Source organism: Leptosomus discolor, chromosome 6, assembly GCF_034619465.1.
Source record: "Leptosomus discolor isolate bLepDis1 chromosome 6, bLepDis1.hap2, whole genome shotgun sequence".
Taxonomy (NCBI): Eukaryota; Metazoa; Chordata; class Aves; order Leptosomiformes; family Leptosomidae; genus Leptosomus; species Leptosomus discolor.
This window is the reverse complement of record NC_141396.1, coordinates 35,028,733-35,053,299: the sequence shown is the minus strand read 5'-3', so window position 1 is coordinate 35,053,299 and position 24,567 is coordinate 35,028,733.

The following is a 24,567-nucleotide window of genomic DNA, read 5'->3' as shown; positions in this document are numbered from 1 at the left end:
ATCACAGAAATCAAGGAAACACAACAGCCACTTCACCAGAAGCCAGAGCATAGAGTCCAACATGGACATGCACGTGAGAAAAGCAGAGCAGATGATCCTCCCTCCATGCTGTCAAGCCTCCATTAGTGCACAATTTTAGCAAGCCTGATACTGACTTGCTGACAATTTTGGATGGCTAACCAGGCACCTTGCTTTATCTCCGAATAGTCTGCAAAATCCCAAATGTTTCCCCAAACAGCCTTTTTTCTCCATTTGCAACATCAGAATGTGTTTAAATGTATTTAAACGCATCATATATAAAGTACAGCAATCAGACCACATTTATCCACAGCGATCCACTAAAAGAGAAACAAGGACTGAGGTGCTTTTGAAAAAAATGCATTGGCACTGTTCTATTATGCTACAAGAAATTAAAAAAAAAAAACAAAACAACACTTACTCCTAATCTTCCCTGCAAATCCTTGCCTGATTGCCTGTTGTCTGCATGACCCCAAAGGGAATGTAAAAGCAGAGCTGTAAAGAGGAATAGAGATGGAGAGATGCTAGTGGGATGAGAGAGGGTTCGCCAGGTCATCCTTCACTCCTCATACCATTTGCTGATTTTTCAGTTAACGGCTCTCACCACTGTCCTATTCAAGTTTTTAACCTTTTTTTTGCCCCTTTGGCTTTTTCAAGCAATCATGGATGTTTCATTGCCTGGGCCTAGCGTTGCACCATCAACAACAGGGCTATGCTGCACCCAGTGCCAGGCTGGAAGGATTTAGCTTTGAACAGCAAAACCCTGTAAGGGCTTTCCTTTAAGCATCTGTAGTTCTCAAGGTCTCATTCTCCATGCTACAGCCATCAGCTGGCTGGGAAGCAGTGCCCAATACTCCCCCTCTGCTTTCTCAGCTGTTTTAACTAAGTGGATTATGAGGATGCAGTGGTGGTTCCTTCCTGGCCCCTATTAAATACCAACAGAGGGGCATCACAAAGTCCCCACAGCCACACAGCCCCAGGTCTGCCCATCAGGTCTGCTGTCTGGAAGCCCTTTTGCAACAAGGAGCCAGCAGCACAGACAGACAGACTGCAGACTGAGAAATATGGCTGTTTTCTCCCCTTTGATTCATACTGGTCTTTATTTTGCTGCCAGAGACCTGGCAAGCTCCATCTCCTGGGTCACATCTGCCATCTGCAGGTACCCGAGCTCCTGATTGGGGAACAGTCTCTCCTGGGCATGGAATGGGGAAGCATCTGGCAGAAAGGCTTTTCCTCTCCTTCCACCGTGTTCACTATTTTTCTACCTCCCATCTGTTCATCCCTTCCCCCTTCTTGGCCTCTCTGCTTTCCCCATATCCTTCACCGCTAACATCTATATTCTTCCTCACCTTCAAACATGCCCACCTGCTGATGCGACGGAGTTGCACTCTAAGGTTTCAGCTATCACCAAGCATCAGAAAGAAATGTAACCCCTCATGCTTAGCTCTCACTCAACCTCAATGGCATCAAGGAAACCAACCACCAGCGCTGCCTTCTTTATACTCCAATGGGACACTACTACTTAGCACAAAACCACCATGAAAGACCAAAATCCCCTAAATTAACGGGCAATTCCCTCCTGTCCTCAGTGTTTAGAGACCCCTTCAAGCCCCATCATTTGCAGCTGCTCCCTAGTGTTGGCACCCCAGTCAGTCAGGAGCAGTGATTTCAAGGAGCACTTCACTGGCAGCCTCAAAAGCCTCCAACTGTTCCACACATGAGGCCAAACAGGAGAGGACATCCAGAAATCCAGCTCTCACATCTTGCCTACCCCTTAAACCACTCCCTGATTAAAGATCAATCCCTCTCCCTGTAACAGCATGTTAAAGTTGCATAGCTCTATCCTCACATAGCCTTCCTCAAGCAGAGCATTTTTTAAATTATCTACCTACCTTTGGAAGTAAAGTGCCTATTTAACAAGGCACACACACCACGCTACCTTTTAACATCTTCTCAGTAAGCTGAGAGTGAAAACTGCAAAACATGACTCTGTTAGAGGGAAAAGCTCATTGTCACAGCCCAAAATGTATTCAATTACCTTCTCTCCCTACCACAAAACCCTACTAATGAAACAAGCACATCTCAAAGGGAAAAGCAGGTCCCCCAGCATACCATAAAAGCAAACAGGCAAATATTGGTCCTACTCCACTTCTAACCATCCTCCTTCACAACCGGACATATTCTGTGTGTTTGTTATGCAACGAGCCTCCCCCTCCACAAGCAAGTGTTAAAGCACGAGACAGTTCTACAAACCTGCAGTGACAAATATTCTCATTTTCCGCCTCCTCTCCATACCACACACCATGGTAGATGGCAATTAAACTCCATTATCTCAGTTTGCGCATGGGAACGCCTTCACTCATCTGGCTTTGAACTGTATTAGAGCAAAGATTTTTGAATTAAGAACCGGCGAAAAATAAAAACTAACATTTTGAAGTGCTTATTTTTGTCACATATACTCAAAATACTATCATGACTTGTGTTTTCAGTCCCTGCCTAAAAAACATTGCTTTAGAGGAGGTAACAGAGCTATTTGCATCAATACCCATTGTACAGGTTGGAATTGTCCAGGCTATCAAAAATATTTTAACTCTAGAACAAAGTTGTGTGATCTTTGATTACCATGAATATTCAACAGAGGCAATGTAAAACCATGCTCAGCAGTAGCTCTGCTGCTTATACCTTACCCTTTGCATAATTCAAGACTTTCTTTTGATAGCAAATCAAGGCACCATGTAGGCACCGAAATAAACCTGATATAGCTTGTGAGAGCTAGAAAATCATTACCTAATCTAACACAACAGCAGGCAATATTCCTCTTCCTCCTCCATTATCTTAACTACACAAGGTAAGAGTCCTGCTGAACACAACTACCAGGCAAGCAGAGTATCAGAAGAAATGTGCCCTTCCTACAGTGTCCCCCAGAGCATCTCACAGATCAGCACTTCTGCTCACCCACATGAGGATCCAGCAGGATATGAAAAAAGAAACAGGAAAAAACAACAAAAGCAGAAAAGATCCCAAAAATTGGCACAGGAAAGGGAGACCCACACAGCTTCAACATCACCCTCATTAAGAGAAATGCACCAGCTGTATTAACTGTATGCCTTTCATTTCACTGGATGTAAGTACCAGAGGGTGGGGAGACTCCCTAATAGGAAAAATGGGGAAACAGAGATTAAAGAGAGAAAAAAAAAAAAAAAAAAAAGAGATACATCTGTTCCCTTAAAACTTCTTTGCAGTGCACAGCTTTTACCCTTCCTCCTGATTTGAACACACTCAAATGGCCTCATCCCTGCCAGGAGGTGCACACCGCCTGCCATGCTGTCTCCCTCCTCCTGGGGCTCACCAGCAACTTGGTGAGACAGAGGGATGCTGAAACGGATGGGTAAAATGAGAACTGTGAATGTCGCTATGAAGGTTTAAATTAAAACTGAAAAGTTGCCATATTAAAGAGAAATATTGTTTTAAAGCACGTCAAGTATTGCAAATGGGTGCAGTCTTCTTCTATCATCATAACACTTGTGCCCTTGTATCTGAATCTTCCAGAAATCTTCGTGGCTCCATGGACACTGCTCACAAACCACAGGGAAGCGCTGCAAGGAAGGGAGCTAACTCCCACGCTCCTGGAGAAGCACTCACCAAGAGGGAACTTTGTACTTGGATTCCCACACAAGCTCATCAAGTCCAGCACAATTAAATGGTCTCCTCATTACAAAAGCCCTACTGAACACAGGCTTGTCAGAGTGCAGTACCTCTCACTTCACAGTCCTCACCATGCAAGTCACTGCAGCCACAGCTGGCAGGAGAGCACCAGAGACAAGTGTCTTCATACAGTCACATCAGGTGAGCCAAGCAGAGCCCAAATTAATACTGAGAGCACTTTAAACAACACTGTACAAAGCTATACTATAAGCCAGACCCAGCTACATGGAGTTTTCACCCAGAAGCTTCATCTCTCCTTTACGAGTGGGAGCCGGATGCAGCTCTCCAGCCGTGCCAGAAGGTGCCAGCTGGACCCTGACCCCCTGCACTTGCACCCTCCATGTCCCCTCTGCTAATGCAGCACTGTCCCCAGCAGCTCACTCAGCACCTGTCCCCAGCACAGTTGTAACAACAGGTTTATTCTAATTTAATATTAAAGCCTAGAAGACTATTTGCATAATTAAACATCGATCTGCTCTCCCTCTCTGCATGTGCCTCTCAATCATGTGAAATACACTAATTCAGCATCTGCCTCAGGACAGAGGTCCTGCAGACACGATGTGACGCCTGTCCCCTTGGAAAACTCTGTCCATCTTTAGAAAAACACACAAAACTTTCATAACATAAAGCCAAGGTGACAGGCCAGGGGCATTTTCCTTTCTACCAGGGAACAAAGGAAGAGAAACAAAGGGATTAGCCTCCAGGCTGGCACAGAAAAGGGGATATAATTGCTAGGCTTTGCTACTGCAATGCCCACAATCTTCATCTGTGGGTGTTTGGTCAAACCAGCGTACCCAGAATAAGCAGCAAAATAAAAATACCAAGCAAGACGTATATTACAGAGCCAGTTTTCAAAACATATTGCAAGCTAACAGTGGGCATCACTGAACCCACTTTTTTCTCAAACAGTATTTCACAACGTATAATGCTCAAGCAATCCAAAGTAATTTCTTCTTATTAAGTATTTTTGAGAAACTAGAGAAACCTGGCTTGACAACAATGAAAAGAGACCCCAAGACCTGTAACACAGATATTAGGCTACTGCCAATCAGCATGCTGTCCCACAGCTCACTGTCCTTCCTCCACCAAGCCTCAATAGGAACATTGGAGGTGAGCAGTTGTTTTGTCCCCTGGAAAAGCAAAACAGGCAGTGGTCTGGGAAGAGAACTGATAGTGCCATGGAAATGCAACTGGTCATGGATGGGAGTTTGCAAAATCCCAGGGTAAGCCTGTATAGCTTTGCATAGCCAGGGATGTGACAGAAGTCAACTCTCATCTAAAGGAGAATCAGCCCTAGTTTTCCCTTTGGGAGAGAAAGAACACCAGTAAAATTCATGACAGAGCAGTTCCAGGTGCTCCTGGTAAAAGGCAAAAGCCCAACACACATGGTGTGGGAAAAATATTCTAAAAGTAATATTAAGGTTAAAATCTATATGATAGTTCAGTTGCCCAGGCAATTCAAACAGGGACACACATGCATAGGAACTGTGCTGAGAGGACTCTGCATTTGATGGAGGGAAATTAATACAGCATCTCTCTCTCTCCCTCTTTCTCATACATATGGATGCTCAGGGGAAGCCAAACCAAGCAAATCTCCATAATCAAATCAGCTGTCAAGGAAAAACCCAGGGGATCACTCATGGCAACACTGGCACCTAGGCAACTTTCTCCATTTCAAAACAGTCATCCTGACACCGCCAAAGTTCACCAATATCCATCCTCAGAGAGGCACTGCCACCGCACTGCAGGAGCACCTGGCCTCAGCCCTAATGAAAAGCAGCAGTGGTTTCTTCAGCTGCCCAAGTTGCCCAGGTTTCACTCTCACCCACGGGCAAGGCGTATCGCCTTTGGAGCACAAGCTGCCCCAAACTGGGACCGAAGGGACCTCCAGCTGCTTTCCTTACACTTTGCAGAACCACCTGACAGGAAGAGGATTTCTGTTCATGCCAGGAAGGGGCCAGGGCAGCCGCCAGGCAGGACAGGAACGCAGGTTCTCCTTGGGCAACTTCAACAGGCAATGCCAGCAATGCCACTTCACTTTCAGGGAAATTTGTTCAGTGTATGAGATGTAATTTGGAAATAAGCAATTTCTCTATGTAAATTGCATAAAAGCATCCCACAGAATGCATGAAAATACCTGACTGCTCAAATTAATTGCTTGCATGGGACGCAATCGGTAGATAAATAGCCAACATTAATATTTTGAGCTCCAATTTCTATCTTGTGCTACCATAAATTATTTTCATATTTAAATAACAAACATGTATTTAAGCTAACAGTTGAGACACGACTGAAAAATATGAGGAGAATCCCATTTTTACTGCTAGCACCAATGATTCTGTATTTGCAAAACCTGTAATTGCAGGATTGCAACCTTTTCCCCCCTAGATATCAGAGAAGAAAACTACATTGGGTTGGTTTGGGTTTTTTTCTTCTTTCAAAGTCACTTTATCTCAAATTTTTACTGGGACCTATCAGAGTATCTTTTGTCTGCATCAAGTCTTTTACTTTCCTTATATGAAAATATACTGAGATAGTGGAAAGCAGTTAAGGGTTTTGTTCTGCCTAACATTTGTAAAACTTGTTTTGCCTTTTGTTTTGGTCCCTTCCTTAAAGGTCAGCAAGCATCACATCTAATCTGAATTGTAATTACTCTAGTAAACATGGCTGAATAGATAAATGCCAACATGTTTAAGTCTATACCATGAAACGCACCGCTTTCTCTTCCTAATGTACCAGATAACAAGAAAAGCAGAACTATAGCACTTTTCTAGTGCTGATTTATAAACCAAGATGAAATGGATTTTGTGTGTCTTTCAGCTGGCTAGAAAGACCATTTTTCCTCCACAAAATGCTCTGATTTACTCCTCCCCACTCTTCTTCAGGAGCTGCAGAAGGACAGAATAAAATAGCTGTTCTGCACAAGCAAGGACATAACCTAAGGTGCAACAGGTCAGCTCATAATGTAATATACCTCACGTATCAGCTCCAAAGGCTCACTTGAATTTTGTCAGCCATCCGTTATATTGATCAAATTACCTGGTGACAGTCAAATCCAAAGGATGCATATTTCAGAAGCTTCCATGGATGAAGAAAGCCAGGCAATCTGGTGAAGTAACCAGCATCACATTCAGACAGTGCCATGTGGTGCCAGAGAGGACAGCCTTGCCCAAGGGGGGAACAGCAATAAACCCACAAATTTACTTTAATGAGTTAAGATAAATAAACCAAGGAGGAACAGAAGAGCATGTATGCAGGGAGCACAATGAGGCCGCAGGGACTTTTCTGCAGCACCAGTGTGAGGCTGGGCAGGAAATGAGAGCCATCACCAAAACCAAGGGAAAGCCGCAGGGAGCTCCAGTTTGGAGGCTGCCAGCAGGAAAAGCCCCTGTTGACTTCTGCTTATGGGAAAAGCAGCCCCTAGCAAGCATCTGCCCCACTTCCCTCCTCATCCTGCTCAGACACAGCCCTCCTGTTGAGTGAGCTGCCACACCATCTCTGATAGTCTGGGTTCAAAAAAAAAAAAATCACGTGTTGGCTTCTCCACATTCAGCCCACTCAGTCTGGTCTTCCCACATCACCCCCAAAATCCCCTAATGGCCTGCTGTCCCTGGGGTGCCTTCCCCTGTAACTTCATAAGGTGCTGGACCACTACAGCCTAGGCCAACAGTGGCTGCAATGTTGCATTTCTCATCCAAGCTTGTGTGCTATTTTTTCAGCAGGAGGGTGGCGGAATATAATTTCCATACTTTAAAAAAAAAAATCAGGCAAAAAGCAGACAAACCTAACTTCTGTAATGCTTCTTCACTATCTGTGCCTGTAATCAAAATATAATTTTTCAGTTGCATTTGCATTTCTCCTGTGAGAAGGGAGCATAAAAGCAATCCAAAGCCCTAACAAAAGGAACCACAGGTTTCTGTGTAAAAACAAATAGCTCTCATCCCACTAAACCCCACAGCTACTGCAAATCACTTGATACAATATTTAATACAAATACCAGACTCCAGTCCCTGACTGAGTCAGGATAAAGAGCCTATTTAAAAAAATAACCACCATATATATCGCCCCACACATTGATATTAAGTGAAATGAAATAACAAAAGAAAATCATAATTTCCTAAGCACAAGTCTTGTCAGAGGCAAGCCTAAGAAAATTGTCAGACAGTATTTAACTAATACTCGTGTTAATTTTATTGAGCCAACTGAAGACTGCTGTGAGACTGTTAATATACCACACCACTGCCACACGCCAGGATAGAAATAGCTAAATCAGGTCAAGACTGGTATGTTGTAAGAAATGAAAATCTCCTGTCAATCTAGGAAATAACACAGTATTTTTCCCCATGAATATATTAGACACACAAAGCAGGCACGGTAGGACTAAAGGCACATTAACTTCAACTTTAAATATCCACTTTCTGTGCTACTATTTGCCTCTGCATGGTATCATCCATCCTCCCTGCCGCAGCTGCCGTTTGCTCAGTACAGATGCAAAAACAGTACAAACCCTGATGGGCTGTAATGGGTGGCCAAGCTACAGTGAAGGCTATCAGAGTTTGCCGCCAGCCCTCAACGTCTGCCAACAGACCTATACCTGCTATGGAGCCACCATAAGTTAGGTTCATAACTTCCTAGATCACTTTCAAAAAGATTGCAGCTCCTGAGGTAGCCTCTGCAAAGCTCCACCCTCACCTGCTTGGGCTGCACAGGTCTTGCTACTGCAGCAAAGGAGTAAACCATGACCCACCGCATGCCTCACCCACCTCTCATCGCCTGGGGCACCAGCTGCAGTGGCATTTCACATGGCAATGGCACCTCTCTTGTTTCTCTCGTTTTCCAGATGAGTTGCACAGTTTGGATACTTCATCAATACAGACACATTTTGCATTTAATTTACCATATGCAAGAAGTTTTGCTGAAAGGCTGTATGTTACAAGTATGTCTCCATGCATGACGTTGACTGGGGTTCTCCATCAAGAGGCTGGTCACGAAGGAAATACGCATTAACCTATGCACCAAAACTAGTGCAGTTACCTATACCATTTCCAAATGTGATGCATATCAGTCCCCCATTAAGCACCACTAAAACACATTTACGTAGTCTCTATTCAGCTATGTGTGCACTACATGTAACTTATATTTTATGGTAAGCATGCACATGCCAAATGTGCTATTTACACAGTATTTAAGTTTTTACATACCCCTAAGAGCTGAAAAAATTAATACTTTGATTAACTTCGCTATTTGCTCATATGCGATTATTTTCTAAAATTAATGCATTATTTAAATTTATTCAATAAAACAGCTTCTGGGGTGTTTCTTCTCTGGGTTGATTATAAGCTCTGAAGATCAAACATTCATAATTTGAGTTGTGTGGCTTTGATTATAATTGTTAAGGTAAATCACAGGGTGCTCCAGCTCTCCCTGGATTGGACAAGTACAGGCACACTCCTGCACGCAAGCCAAATTTGGCACTCAGGGCAGGCAACACGACCTCGATATTTGCTTTCATCAGACATTCATCCAAATAAATTCAGACAAATGTTTGTGATAAGGGAACAGGAAGAGTCCATGAGTGCAGTTTGAGATAATTCTCTTTAAACTGTGATTGAATACATGCACAGAACACCTCTCTCCCTCCTGAGCCCCCTCCCCAGGATCCTCCCCAACAGCAGCATGCTGACAGTAAAACCCTATATATGCAGTCTGAGATTTTCCATTACTCAGGAACAGTTATTAAAATGTGTCTTGTTCTTTGTTTAAATTATAATATGCTCTCTTTTCTACATGCCCTAAATAATTGCTTTTTAAATAGGTAATACAGTTCTACATCATACTGTATGTTAGTGTTTCCCATTGGGAGGCTGGGACGTGCTCTCTAACAGCGCTGGCTCCTGTACAGAGATTCACTGATGCTCCTCCTCTGACCAGGAGCAAGTGCGCAGATATATGGCTCGTAATCAGCACTTAGTGCCAAGGAAAAAGCACAAGGGGGAAAACAACATCAGAGTGCTTCGTGCCAGGGAAGTCTTTTAACGTGTCGACAAGCCCTTCATAGTCCAAACTATCTGTTGTCTTTCCAGTGTACATCTGAAAAACTACCAACAAAAGCAATTAGCTCTAGAGAAGTATTTAATTCCCAGCAATACATTTAAGTACTTTGCTATTGCTTTTTAATTGGAAAACACACTACCAAGAACACTTACTGCAGGTTTTGAACTGACCCTGACAGAATCAGAATGAGTCCCTTTGGGATCTTCACTGCCTATGGTACAACTTTACTAGTAACGATGAGTACTTTTTAGACACCAGTTCTTCTGCCTCACCTCAGAGCTCAGAAGTAGCGGCCTTAGGTGTTTTGGAAAGTTTTACCAGCTTCATCACCATCCAGTGCAGTGTAACTTAAAAACCGCACACCCATACACACAGCACATATACAGCACATGGGCATGCATCTGTTTATACAATGAGCTGCCTGAACCACACAAGCCACCTGTATTTCAGCGCACTGTCTCTCTGAAGTTCCCCACACCATACAATAGACATAAGCACATTCCTTATTCTGACTGAACCAGACACATAAATGTGTGTATCCTAAATAAGAAAGCACTAGATGACAGACAACTCCTAAGCCAAAAAACACATCGAGCACGGGGGACAAAGATATGTTCATTATTTCTTTGCTAATCCTTGAATTAAGATCTTCTCAGTGACTAGAAACCAAATTGAGACTGATAAAATCTCCTGTATTTAAGTTCATTCAGAACTGTTCAATTTTTTTCCTGTATAATACATGGGACTTCAAAGTCTTATGGTTAATGTACAGTAATTCTCCTGCTTCTTAAATTCAAAGGGATGTAATTTTGATCGTGGTAAACCTAAGTAACATGCCACTTAAGTTACTTATCCAGTTGGAACACAGTAAATAAAAGCAGAATTCAAAGAGCATTTATAGACCAGTGCCAATGCTGCAAAACAACCACCAGAAACCCACCCCGGGGGAAAGCAGTGCAGGGCATCCCAAAGGGAGCGGTAAGTATCATTCCAGTCATTGAAAACATTACACCTAAAAGGAGCTGACAAGTCCTTAAATATATGGAGCGTTGGCTTTACGAGAAGGCTTCTTACAGAGATTCAGATTTTTTGCCATATACCAATCTACTGTGGAAAAAGGAAACGTAATACATTTTTTTCCATAAAACTTAGCCCCTACTGCCACCTGCAGTTCCCATAAAATGCACTCTCTGATTAAGAGTTTCCATTTCCAAGCAGAAACTGCGGCACATCCCCGGGTACAAAACTGGGGGGCCACATCAAACCAGGCAACAGGAAGGATCGTCCTTTCCTCAACTAATATTTAACGGCTTTGTGCTTGTTGTACGACAGCGGGCCACATCCTGCTCTCACTCACACACGCTCCCAAAACCTATGAAAATGCCACCAAACCCAGTGGGGATGCAGCCTAGAGACCTGCCAGGTTAGAACTCTGGCCTTGCAGTGTTTGCTGTCCCTTGTGTAAGTGAATCGTGCATATCCAAATATGCAAACCCTGATGGCAAACCACATCTGTGCGCTTCTTGATTTCCTTCTCTGACCTTACCAGTCTGGCATGAATTTTGGCAGGGCCATGGTCATTTCTGAGGCACCTCTGTGAGCAGCACCTTGTTCCTTCTGGCCCTCCCCTGCCCGACACAATGCAATGATAGCCCAAAACCACCTGTTCCACATAAACAAAATTAAAAAGAACCAAAAATACTTTTTTTTAAAGTATTTATTAAGTATTTAAAATAAAAGTATTCTAAAAGTATTTATTTATTACTATTTAAAAAGTACTAATACATATATAAGTGATCCAGTCATTGCTTCAGGGAAGACAATTTAATATCTAAGTGTGTATATGGGCTCCTGTTTGGTACAATTTGCATTTTGATTCCTGACATATCTGGAGAACAATGCCTCAGCAGGCAGCTCCCTGTGACCACATGCATGCTACAGAGCACAAGAGGTCCCAGCAGCAGTCAGTACCAGAACCTCTTCTTCTAAACCCCACCACAGTTATGTTTTAGAGGTCAACTAAGTCTTTCTCTGTGGCAGGTTGACCATGGCTGGCTGCCAGACATCCACCCAGCCACTCTCTCTCCCCCTCCTCAACAAGGCAGGTAAGAAAACAAGGTGAAAAAGCTCATGGGTCAAGACACAGACAGGGAGATCCCTTACCAATTACCATCACAGGTGAAACAGATTCAACTTGAGGAAAATTAATTTAATCTATTACCAATTAAACTAAGTTTGGATAGTGAGAAGCAAAGATGAATTACTCTCCTTTGCCCCCTTCTCCCCACCTCATCCTCCCTCCTTCGCTCCCAGCTCCTCTGCCTCTCCTGGCCCCTGGCAGTGTTTTCACCCCACTCTGGCCTCCATGCCCCCGAGGTGCCACCCGTGGGGCTGAGGAGCTCAGCAGGGCCCAGCCACAGGGCCCCTGAAACCAGCTGTGCCCGGCCCAGGGCAGCCCCAGCCTCTCCTCAAAGAGATCCCTCAGCCCCACTGCTGCCTCTGGGTGCAGGCACCCCACACATTCCTAAAGGCAAAAATAGGAAGTAAAACACACGTGTACAGTCTTCAGATGCTCTCTTGGGTGTGTGATCACACATCTCGTTATTTTAGCAGTAATTATGAAGCAGCGCTGCTTGTGTGCATAGATGGCACGACTCCCTTTGAGACATCAAGAGCAAAACCACTCTCTGGCTCAGTTCAGAACAGGACAAGGCCGAACTGGCTCACCTTCTCACCTTCACTGCCTGCTACCAGTCAGCTGCCTTTTTTTTTTTTTTTTCCATCTCTCCTCTCTCTGCATGGATAAATCTGGCAATAATCACAACCGAACAAAAACAGTCTCAAGGTTTTGTTCATTAATCGCGTACTCAAAGCAGAGAGCAAGGCTTCACAAACCTGCTCATGCATAAACACCTGTTTTATGGCAATTGATTTTGTGTTCTCAAGTAATTTTCTTTCATCTTTTACTTAGCCCTTTCCATAGTCATTAAGTGGCTTCACTGCAGTTTCTTCAAGGTTTCTATGCATTTTATTTTACTCTTCTTTTTTTCCTTTTCCCATCACTGTTTTAGCAGGCTTTGGGCAAGTGTAACCTTCTGCTTGCTCCACTATTAAGCTGGTCCCAGAAACCTGAAGGCAAAGATCTCACCCAGAAGACAGCAGTGACCACCAGCATCCACATCTCACCACCAAAGCTCACCGAAACAAGAAGGCAGCTTCCCCAAGAGGAGAGAAGTGGATTGCACGCTGTAAATGACCAAGATTAAAACCACTAATCCAGCTGTCACACACAAAGGCATCTTCAAGTTATCGTCACTGTACATCACCCATCAGGTAAGGCCACAAGTCAGGAAAAGGGAGGAAACCAGAGTGACAGAAGAGCAGGGGTTTCATTTTGAAAGCAGTAAAACGAAGCTCAAAGATAAAGCCTGTGTCAACAGGACTCTCGTCAAAAGCCACATTTTGAGACCTTCCTTCTTTTTTCCCCATCCCACCACACGGTCATTTCACAGTTTCACTGCATATAATGCAATTATGGTATTTTGCAGAGACCAAAACCACCAGGGAGATTTATTAATTATAACCCAAATAACTGCAGCCCACCTGTGAAGGCAGCAGCTGTGTCCCCTCTGGAGCAGAGCTGAGGCACTGCTGTCACCCCAACAGCACAGGACCAGCAGCTCAGTGGGACCGCAGAGGCCAGACAGGAAGGTCCCCTCTACCCAGAGCAGGTGATTTATTCCAGACTGGATAAACAGTCTCTCTGGATGGATTTTTAAAATTCATGCTGGAAAATGTAGCTGTCTGCGGGAGTGTGTGTGTCTAGAGTTTTTAGCACAGAAAAACCCTCCAAATGAAAACCATCTAAGCCTGTTACCTTACACACACCAATATATGTGTATGAACATAAAGACAGAACCCTAATATTGCTAACGTCTACAGGTAATAAACTACCTAAATGAAAACAACCATCCCTACATGTCCGAGTGGTAATATAAAGGGTCATGGCTCACAGTCAGGCTGAGGGCCCACCAGAGGTGGAGCTCTCATCCATGTTACTGCCAGAGAAGCAGAAATCACCAGGCAATTTTTTCAAAGCCAGCTGGATTTCCCCACAGCTGTCCCAAAGCCAGGGACCACCCTTCTCCTTGCCTAGTCCTGCTTTGATGTGGTCAGAGGTTGGCTACAGCACCAGGGGTGGTCTGAAGGTCAGAAGGACTTTTACCTCCCTTTTTATTTTTCAAGAACAAAGTTTCAGTGATAGATTACTTAAGTCATAGGGATTCATTCTGTTTTCCCTTGCAGTTCCATTGAAAGTCTATGCATTTTAATGCTCTTCAACAAAGCCTCCAAATTATAGATCCGTATTAATAAGCACAAAGAGAAAACCCACCTTTCTTCCTTTTTGCTGTTCTTTCCCCAATCACACTCAAATTACCTTTTTTTATATAACAAATGCAAGATAAAGAGACAATCAGCAGTCAGCATTAGCCTCCTGAAGCATAAATGTATTAGCTAATGGGCTGTTCACAAGCTACAATTGTCAATTAAATATACAGAAAGCGTCACCTGAGCGACAGTACAGCATCCCATCTTAATCCCATCAAGGCATAGGCAAACAAGATCATCAGTTTGCTTTCAGCCCTGCCATCCTCTTAAAGGCAGCTGAATTTTTCCCGAGTCCCTCTGAACTGAAAAGCTAACATTGTTTAGGGCACAAGTCGATTGATCAACTTTCAAAAGCACTTAAGTAAAGACCAGACACTTAGTCAATATTATTTTGCTCTTTCAGCCTTCTTGTCAGAGGGAAGTATAAAACTGCCTAAAAGGCACAGTATAAAATTTTATCTTCATCCTTTTTATTTCATTGTAATTTGTTGCTCATGAAAAGACAAAGAAAAAAAGATTAAACTTATTAATGGGCATTTCCAGACCTTCACAGCTAGCACAGCAACAAGCATGAGGCTACCAGGAGCTCTGATGGGAAATGTATTAGTTCAGGAGCACATCAGCAGGCGCCAGAGTAGTCCCTGTGCCTTGTGCACAGCACGCTCCAGTGGGCACCATCACAGATACTGCAGGTGTCACAGGCAACCACCCAAACAGTTGTCCTGCGCCCAGGCTGACAACACCTGCTGGCACTAACCGGAGCTCATCGCAGGGTCACTCGCCAGCCTGCAGACAGACATTCGGGAACAGGCAGCAGGAAGTCCGAGTAGGTGGCTGTCCCCAAGGCTGGGGTTTTTTGTTTGTTTGTTTAAGGCTTTTGCTAACAGTAATGTAAAGGTGCCAGGGAAGCACTAACCATCCTCTTCCCATTTTCCCATTTCCTCCCATAACAGCACCGATTCAGGGCTAGCACAGTACCCATCCTGACCATTTGATCTCCCAGCTATTGCCACGTGCATCGTTAAGTTTCTTTGAGCAACCAAATGTCCCTGGAATAAGTTATCTAAACAGAAACTCTTTCTCTAGCAACTGGTAGGGAAACAGACATGAGCTCAGCAAGGCCAGGGGTCAAGAGCAAAGTTTGCTCTACCCAAAGGCCAGCTCTGGATTATCCAGGAGAGGAAAGGTCTTTTCTCCCCAGGTGAGAGGCCTTGCCAGGCTAGATACTCACCTGGGACAGGCACACTACTCTTAACGTTGTGTTTCACAGCCCAGGCAATTGTCTTGAGCAGGACAGGAAAATTCAATGCAAAATTCAATTTCAATGTAGGACAAGAAAATTAAGGCAAGCTCACTTCACACAGTACTCTCCTGGTTTACAAAAACCCAGGACAGTTATAAATCCATTGCAGTTTTAGTATTTCCAGTATATCCTACTGGCACTAAATGTCTGCACAAAGATAAATTTCAATTAGAGGAAGAACTGTTCTCCCTTTCTGGTATATACTTGTGCACACAAAAAAAAGTGAAGAAAACAAAACACCTGTGTCAGGATAAAATAGACTTGAAATTAAAAAGCACCATTTAAAGTTATTTAGAAGTATTTATTGACATTAGTTTGATTTCATTACTAATGATTAGGCTAATGCTCACTGATGACTAGGGAGGAAAGGGTATGATTTCTTACCTGAGTTGCCTGTTATTGCTACGGATTTCCAATTGTTGCCTGATACTATTGTAGACTTCTGATTGCATGGCTGTGAAACTGTATGTAAAGAGGACTGAACATACTCCAGTATATTCATATGGGTACCAATGACACGTGCAAAACACATCCTCTGGTAAGCAAGTGTTATATTCCCATGAACCCTCAGACACGCAAGAATGAACTCAAAAAAGTTTACCAAAAAAATCTGTGCTCTGCAATTCTCATACAGTGATGAACAAATTCATTAGGACAGAACTGATGATTGCAGTCTGTACATTATCACTGCAAATGCAGATCTTTAAGCAGGAAATATCTCCTTTCTCCAATATGAAAACCACCTGGCCACACCAAAATAGAAAGCAGCCTTGACGCAGCTATCACTGTAATATTTGTCTACAGTCAGCATTTGCTTGAATGTTTTCTATTCTACAGCACAGAAAATAAGACCATTTTATTTATGAAGTAGCTAACACTATAGGAAGTCCTGCAAAACCGAAGTCACCCATCATTGCACAAGGTCCCAGGCAAAGGAGAGCACTGGTGCTTGGGACGAGGGGCCCATTCACAGCCGGGGTGTGCTCCTGCTGGCCCCTGCGGGGATTCCCATGCCAGAGGGACACGGCACCCTCCCCACCAGGCCTGCCCAACGCTCGCTCCTCATTCCCCACATTAAGCCATCGCAATCCCCTCCAGCACTAGCAGCCATTTTCCATGGTGCCTCTTTCTCCACGGTTCAAATCGAGCCTTAACACAAATCAGATTAAAATAGGCCTCGCTACAAGCGCTGTGAGGTGGACAGCTTTCCTAACAAAAGTATTACCCATAATTACGTGACACGCATGTCCATCAGGACAGGAATCAAGCCTAAAGCAAAGGATTACTGCTGAGACTTCATATGGGGCAAGGCTACAGGCACTGATCAAGAGCCCACCAACAGCAAACCCAGGACCCAAGCATCAAAGACTTGATCCCCACCATACTTTTTAAGTTGTGACAAAAGCGCAAGCATTTGGACAACCCAGGGACAACCCACAGCAGCGGGTTGCAGCAACGCAAAGCTGGAGGAAGGCGCCACAGGGGACACGGGTTTACCTGAGCCCTCCGCCCACCCTCGGTGCCATCTTGCCGGCAGGCAGCTGCGGCCTCAGGTCACACACTCTCTCCTGCGGCTGGGCCCCAGCCGCCGGGGCGGGGCAGGGGCACGTGAGGCGCAATTATGTGTAATGACGTGCGTGTTCACAAACCCAACGCTTTCATCGTGTTTCATTAACCACATTGTAATTGGAACAGGTGACAGTTAATGTTGTCTGGCTACGCTGATGAACACTTGGAACACACCATTAGTTCCACCACAACAAATTAACTGTAACTAAAATCTGTCATTAGTAATTATTTTCCTTCATTCCTGGTAGAGCACTAGGATTAAAGATAATAAACAGCCAAATCGGAGCCACAGCAATTTGTTAAAACCATGACTGCGGGAGTCCCCTCCTGCCAATTTTACTTTTCTGTGATACATTCTTCACCAGAGATGACATAAGGATCTATGATTCTTCAACAGAGAGGACTGACTGCTCTGTAAGTCAGTGTTTTCCCTGGCTTTTTCATTTCCAAAACTCACTGGATTTTTGGTTTTGTTGTTTGGGTGGGGTTGTGTGGTTTGGGTTTTTTGGTGCTAGGTTGTTTCCGTGCTGGGTTTTTTGGTGGGTTGGTTTTTGGTTTGGTTTTGTTGGGGTTTTTTTGGGGGTTTTTTGGTTGGGTTTTTTTTTATTATTCTTTAAGAACTACCAGGTCAAATCTAAGAAGTTACCTCCAGGTGAGGCGCAGCCAACTATTCTGAGATAGAGAAGCTACTGCTTCCAAGACTTTTTTTGAGCCAGCCCTGCACCTGCCTGTAACCCAGCACTCCAGCAAGAGTATTTCCATTTCTGCACTCAAAGGATGCTACAACAGCTGGGTAAATAAAACCCTGCAAAGCACAGCAGAAGTAACTTTCTCTAAAGCTAATTACCAAGAAATTTCTTATAAAATCACAATGTCCAGGAAAGCTCAGGAATAAAAACCAGCCATGATAAAAGGTGCCTGGTCAGGCTGGACTAGCAGGCAGCTGACCCCACAGGGGAGTGGGACCATCGCAAGGGTAACAGGAGGTGGAGCTGGTTTCCAGCTCTAATGCTGACCATCTGGGTCACCATACCCACAGGGGAATTGGCCAGGAAAATCTCAGCATTGAAAGCACCCCTCAAATCCCAAAGCAGCAGCTTAGGATTTCAGCACTGAAGAGCCCCCCTCTAGTTAAAGGGAAGGTTGGGCAATAGTTTTCTCAGACATAGCCAAGGGCACTCTCCTGCAAGTCAGAGTCCCCACTCTGACCCCCCCACAGAGGCTACAGCTGCTACTTTATCGGCAGGTCTTGGCACAAATGAAACAGGGCACATGCTGGGGGAGTTTCTTTACACAAGCACTTACAGCCGTTTGCTTACCCATTTCAAGGCATGCAGACAGATATAAAAGTGAGAGGCCCTGGAAAGGTGTCCATTCACAGAAATAATCAGAACATTTTCAAACTAAGAAAAAACAAGACAATACAAAATACATGGCATTAAACTGCAGGGGGTATCTTCAGGTCAAACATTCCTATTAGCTGTCATTATTCCTGATCATTAGTATCTCCAGTGGAACTGAGAGGCAGCAAATCTAAAACAATAAAAGGAAACAAACATAATGCAATGACAGACTGCTGAACTGTCACATCATAGCCTTGAAATGAAGAGATCAGGAGGCCTTAAAAAACGACTAGACATTTGTACGATTTGTATAAGCAACAGCATACACTATCACAAGGATTTAAGAATGGTTTAAAACAGATAAAATACCTAGCCTGGGGGAGGGAACTGGGTGTAACATTGCTACTGCCAGGCTTCTTGCAGCAATGTTCAGAGCCAGCTGTCACTGAATATTGACACCAACATTTATGAACCTGACCAACCACGAGACATGGAGTGGTGAAAAGAAACAGCGATTTCTTTCAACCTGGACACATCTAGAGTAACTCCATTTTTGTGTGCACAGATTCTAGTTTCCTTAGGTATGCCAGCAATACACTGCAGTCTCTTTCTTCTCTTTTGCACATCGGTACAGACAAATGAGAATTCAATCAGGCCCTGCACCGCTGTGGATGGGATAGTAGGGAAAAAAGTGCTGAGGAAGGTAGAAAATGTGAGTGAGGCTGTGACAAATGAGGTGTTGCAGATGCAGAATCTCTTTGAAAAAAAGAGACCCCATGTAATCACCAGCTTTTCCTGGAGCCTTTCATGAGAAGGACACTTAAATACAGCCAACCAAAGGCTGGCAGTACTGCTACCTGGCAGACAAAAGCCCAGTACAGAAATTTTCAGCCCAAGTGACTGAAGCTGTTGAAAAAGTTACTTGAAGTCAGCCAGTCTGTTCAGCCTTACCTGTCACTAGCATGACTAGGTTGCTATTACATGAGAAGTCATCACTTAAGCAATGTTTTACAAAGTCCTTTCTTAGGTGAAAAGCCATCAGCCTGCACAGCTTCACATTTTTGGACCACTGTAGGAACCCACAATGTCAAACCAGTTCAGGTAGAGCCACCCTGTGTTTTCATACACTATCAAATTGCTGAACATATTTGTTTTCTGGTTTATTCATCTCAATACCAACTTGTTTTTTAAACCAGGAGACTATTCAGAGCAACAGGAGTGTATCTACTAAAGAAAGTACTGTAACTATTTAACATCAAGTTAAAAGGAGCCTGGCATAATTCAGGATCATGTCACAAGTATGCAGGAGCTGGAAACAGATTCCCAGATCTCCTCTGCTACTTTTCAGCCACATTCCCTTTCCCCCACAAACATCTCTATCTACTGTCATCTACCACGCTCCTCAGGTGGGCACAAACAGTACTCCTGCTGCACATTACAGCCTGCATATTTCTTCACAGATGCTTAAGTCTTGGTACAAAGAAATTCTGCTTCTAAGAAAAAAAATCCATCCCAGATTTACATATAGTTAGCCTGTAGCTGTACATCTGTGCACTATTTTCAAAAATTTAGCTCTAATGGAAGGACTGCATCTATCAAAATTCATCTCTAGGAAGTTTTACATCTCTTGTAGCAAGTGATACAACAAAAGATGACCTTTCCAATGAACTGCTGATAACTCACTGCATGCAAAAAATTAGATCTCTTGCATGCTGTAATACGTGATACAGTTTTTTGCCTCAGGCAAACTAAAAATTGAATGGCAGAACCAGCTGGTTACAGATGGTAGTGTGAAAAGTTCACCTCCTCTTTTCTCTGCAGCTTAGCTGAAAGAGTATTAGTCAACAAAGCAAAGGATTATTTGTACTTCACTCTGCTCAGATTAAAAATGATGAATTCTAAAAATGAATCCATAGCCTTCAGTTCAAGCAATAACATAGTGCTCAAAAAAAGGAGGAAACAGCTTTGATTAAACATTAAAAGGGGTAATGAAAAAGATCAGAGATGAGCTTGACATGAATATTGGGCAAAGTTTACTTTCCGGAAAAAGCAACTCAAGCCCTGACTTTTACCCAACCTGATTTTTAATATGGCATATGGCTGTGGGGGTGTATATCACTGGCTGATGACAAAACAAAGCAGATGATATTTGCCAGCCAGGAAAATGTAGATTCAGCCGAACCCCTGTTGCTTCTCCATGCTGAGTCAGTCACCAGGAGGTCCGTGGAACACCAAAATGTGAAACAAAATACTTAAGATAGCATGAACTGGAGGAGCAATGGAAAAATATTTCTGAATATTTATATTCTTCCTCTGACAAGGGGAAGACTGGGGCTTAAGCAAACCTAACCAAGAGTTAAAAGATAAATATTGCCTAATGACAGGGAAATGGCAGTAAAATGTAGGCAGAATAAACGAATGTTCAAGCTTCGCTTCTCTCAGCACTCTCAGCAGCTAAGGCAGAAAAAAAACCCCAGCATCTCTTAGGGAAAAATGCAGTTAAGATTAAAGGTGAAACACAGAAAGGAGTGAAAAAACTGAAGTCAGTTCAGACTTCCTTTCTGGACAATCTGCGAGCATCACAGATGTATTTAAGGATAGTGGCAAACCAGCCAACTCTTTTTTTTTTTTTTTTTTTTTTAAAAACCTTGAGATTTGCAGCTGAAACATGATAAAATCCAGGAAGCAGCAGAATTTTCTGAAATGCTGAAGTAAAAAGACTTCAAATCAGTTTAGAAACAGATCAAGAAATAAAGGCAATTTCACAACTAAGCACTAAAGCACTGAAGACGTTCTAGCACAGAAACGATGAACAATGCAGATGCAACATTATAATCAAATTTCTACACACAAATAAAGCACAGAGCAGCTAGAAGTGATGCTTAAGGATAGTGATTGTGACCTAACATGTATAATTAAGCCACTTAAATTATCTCAGCTCCCTTTGTTCTTTTTACAGAGAAATGGAAAGCAATAGATAATAGTCCCACGTTGAGTAAAGAATTTATTTAGGGCATTCCTCCCCAAAACTGCTTAGTCTTCATTAAAAATAATGGGAAAAGGAGCTGCTCTAAGTGAAGAATTCCTAATACTACAAAGTCAAAAGCATTAAGGGAAATATCTACTCCAAAAAAGCATTTATTTGACCAAAAATGTTGCCTTTTCTGATTTGCTGTGACATATACAGTAAGGAATGACAGTTGGTTTCTTAAGTTTAGGACCTTATAAGATATAATGCACTGATTACATTAGTCCAACTGAAAACATTTCTAATAAAGCTGCAAATTTCCTTATTTCTAAACACGAAACTGGAAAAACACTTATTTTTCGCAAACAGTATCTTTTTATCCAGCAATAGCAAAATGCAGCAAGAATCTCTAAAGTAAAAAGTCAAACAAGGTGTTAAATTGAATTGAAAAAGTAAGCAGCAAAAATGGAAGCCAATGTTTCCATCCGTATGTTCTTTTAGATCTTGGAGATGAAGAACCAAACCAGCTTCTGCCCTGGCCTATGCTCATAAAAAGAGCTGCAGGTACCATGAGTCACACCAGGGCTGCTGAAAAGATCCTTAACTCCTCTTCGGGACACACAGCTTTCTGGTCATCAACCCACCAAATTCACAGGCAAATTAATTAATTAATTCCAGGTCAAATAAAGCAGAAATAAGCATGTTCAAAACATAAATTATCTTTATTTCCTGTTTTTCACATAATGTGGAATAAAAGGCAGAGGAACAATGCACTGATACAGTCCAATATGCATGGCAGGAGGGAGAAATAGACTCCCACCACGTAATGGTACCTTTATGATCCTCCTGTTCCAGAGTCTTGTCTCTGCTTTGGGAAAACAGCTTTATATCATTCTATTTCTTATTAAATTTTATTTCTTGTAATAAAAAAATTGAAGTCAACAATAACAAAACTTGGTCCTTACCATATCCCCGCTGATCCAATTATCCTTTGAAGAGGTATAATCAGTCACCATGGTTATAAATGTTAATGCAATCGAAGGCATTAATATTATTCAGAAAAACATATTCACGAACTCAATTCTAATCCTCACAAGAGTGAAACATTAAAAAAATGATGCATAAATAAATGCTCAGAAGATAAAAGACTGCAGCATATTCTACAGGCTGTTTATCATCAAGCTTCAGCCCCAGAGGTTAAGTAAACACAAGGGCATCAACATTACCTAAATGTTGTTCTCATTGCCAATTGTTTTCAGCCTCTTGGGGACCTGATCAGGCTATTTGCAAAGCACACATGGACACAGCATGGATTTCAGCGAGGCACCCAGGCAGAGCAACCTGCTTGTGCTTACGTGTGGGTGTGGAAGTGCACACACACTTGCATGGGTGAGTGTGCATTTGCAGAGCTATTATTTAACTATGGAACTTGCTCAAAATACAGAGGCCTTTCAGTAGCCTTTTCTTATCAGATGCATTAGATAAAGGGCCAAAATCAAACTGATACAAGTTTTCTTCAAAAGGCCTGGATAAACGCCCTGGAAAAAAGCGGCACTTGTAATACAGATGTTAAATAATTTTCTTTTTAATAACAAAATTGTGTTGGCCACCAAAACACTGTAACATTTGTGATGCATCTATTGCAACATAAATATATTAACTGTTAACCAAACACACACACACACACTCCCTCATAGGAAGAATTTCCAAATTGTATGTGAAATGTATTGGATCGCACATTATTACATATATTATACGATATATGACTCATGTTCAGTAATTTCTAGTTCCACATGTAGAGCTAGAACTTGATAACCTTTGTCCAAAAGGTTACTCATCCTCTCCTTTAAATGCACCTCTTAAAGGCCTGACAATTTTTCCAATACAGTATTATTTTTAACTTTACTGATCTTTTCATGTACCACTGTATTAAAAAAAATCCACTTAGTCTCCTTTCAGATCTCCTGTTCAGGTTTCTTATGCTAGACATAACTAAGGCAAACAACCCATTAAAATCTTTGGTCTCTTCACACTGAGGTATACTGTAATTTAGAGGCAAAAACCCCTGTAGAGAAAATTCGCATGTACAGCATGCTGTTACTTTTCACAACTACAGCTTGCCTCAATGTATAAGGCCATCTAAATGTTAAATTATATACATCAATTACAACATTATAGCTTAATCTGAAGCTAGCAATTATGTTTTGTAAAATAAATTAATATTTCATTTTAACAAGCTGTAGAGAAGTCTGAACATCCAAGGTATGCTCTTGTTAAGTCATCAAATTAATGCACAGATTTGCCACCTCTTTTCTCACAAGCTTTGATCTACTTCTTCCATCTTCTCAATTTGCCTCCACATAAGTGTTCAACATGCTACAAACAGCATTATACACGAGTCCTCCAACATTTCCTGTTAGATATATAGAGCAAACTCTGCCCTTCAACTGTTATAGCACCTTCTCAACGGAGGCTTCATTTTCCACTAGACAGGCCTTCTCAAACTTAAGTGTTTTCTTCTAACTGGTTTGCTGGTCAGACAGAAGAAAAATAACTATTGAAAAACAGTTTACATGTCTTACTTTTCTTGTCCTATTTTATAGGCTAATATTAAATGTGAAAATCAGAATTCATTGATCTTTTAAAAAGCTCAAAAATTATTCTTTTTTTCCATTTCAACTGAATGTAGTATTAGGCATAAAAAAGAAAGCGTAATAGCGTGTGTAGTATGATTAAACTGATTAAGTACAATAATTGCAAAATAATTTACAAGCTAGAAAATCAAGAAAAAACTGTAAGAAAAACATATATTCTTTTCTACTTACACTAAGCCTGCTTAGTTCTAAGCTAACAATGCCTTCCTTATAGGAATTTCGCTGCCTGCCCCCATCTTTTTAAACTAATGCTTCTAGGGAGCGATTCCAAAACTTGGGGGATACACATTTTCTATTCTATTGTCTGTTGAAACAAACAAAACTTTCATTACCCACTTCAAAAGTTTTATTTAGTACATATCAACAACACTTTAAATGGCTCTGACCCAGAAGACTAATGAAGGATAAAACACTTCCTCAGACATATATTGATTTTAGATTACGTTCCACTACAAAATGTGATAAAAAGGCACAATCCGATATATGAAAAATATGCCTAGCTGTTTTACTGTAAAAGCCCAGGACTGTTGCTGAATATAGCGTCCCTGATTATTTTAGACTGTC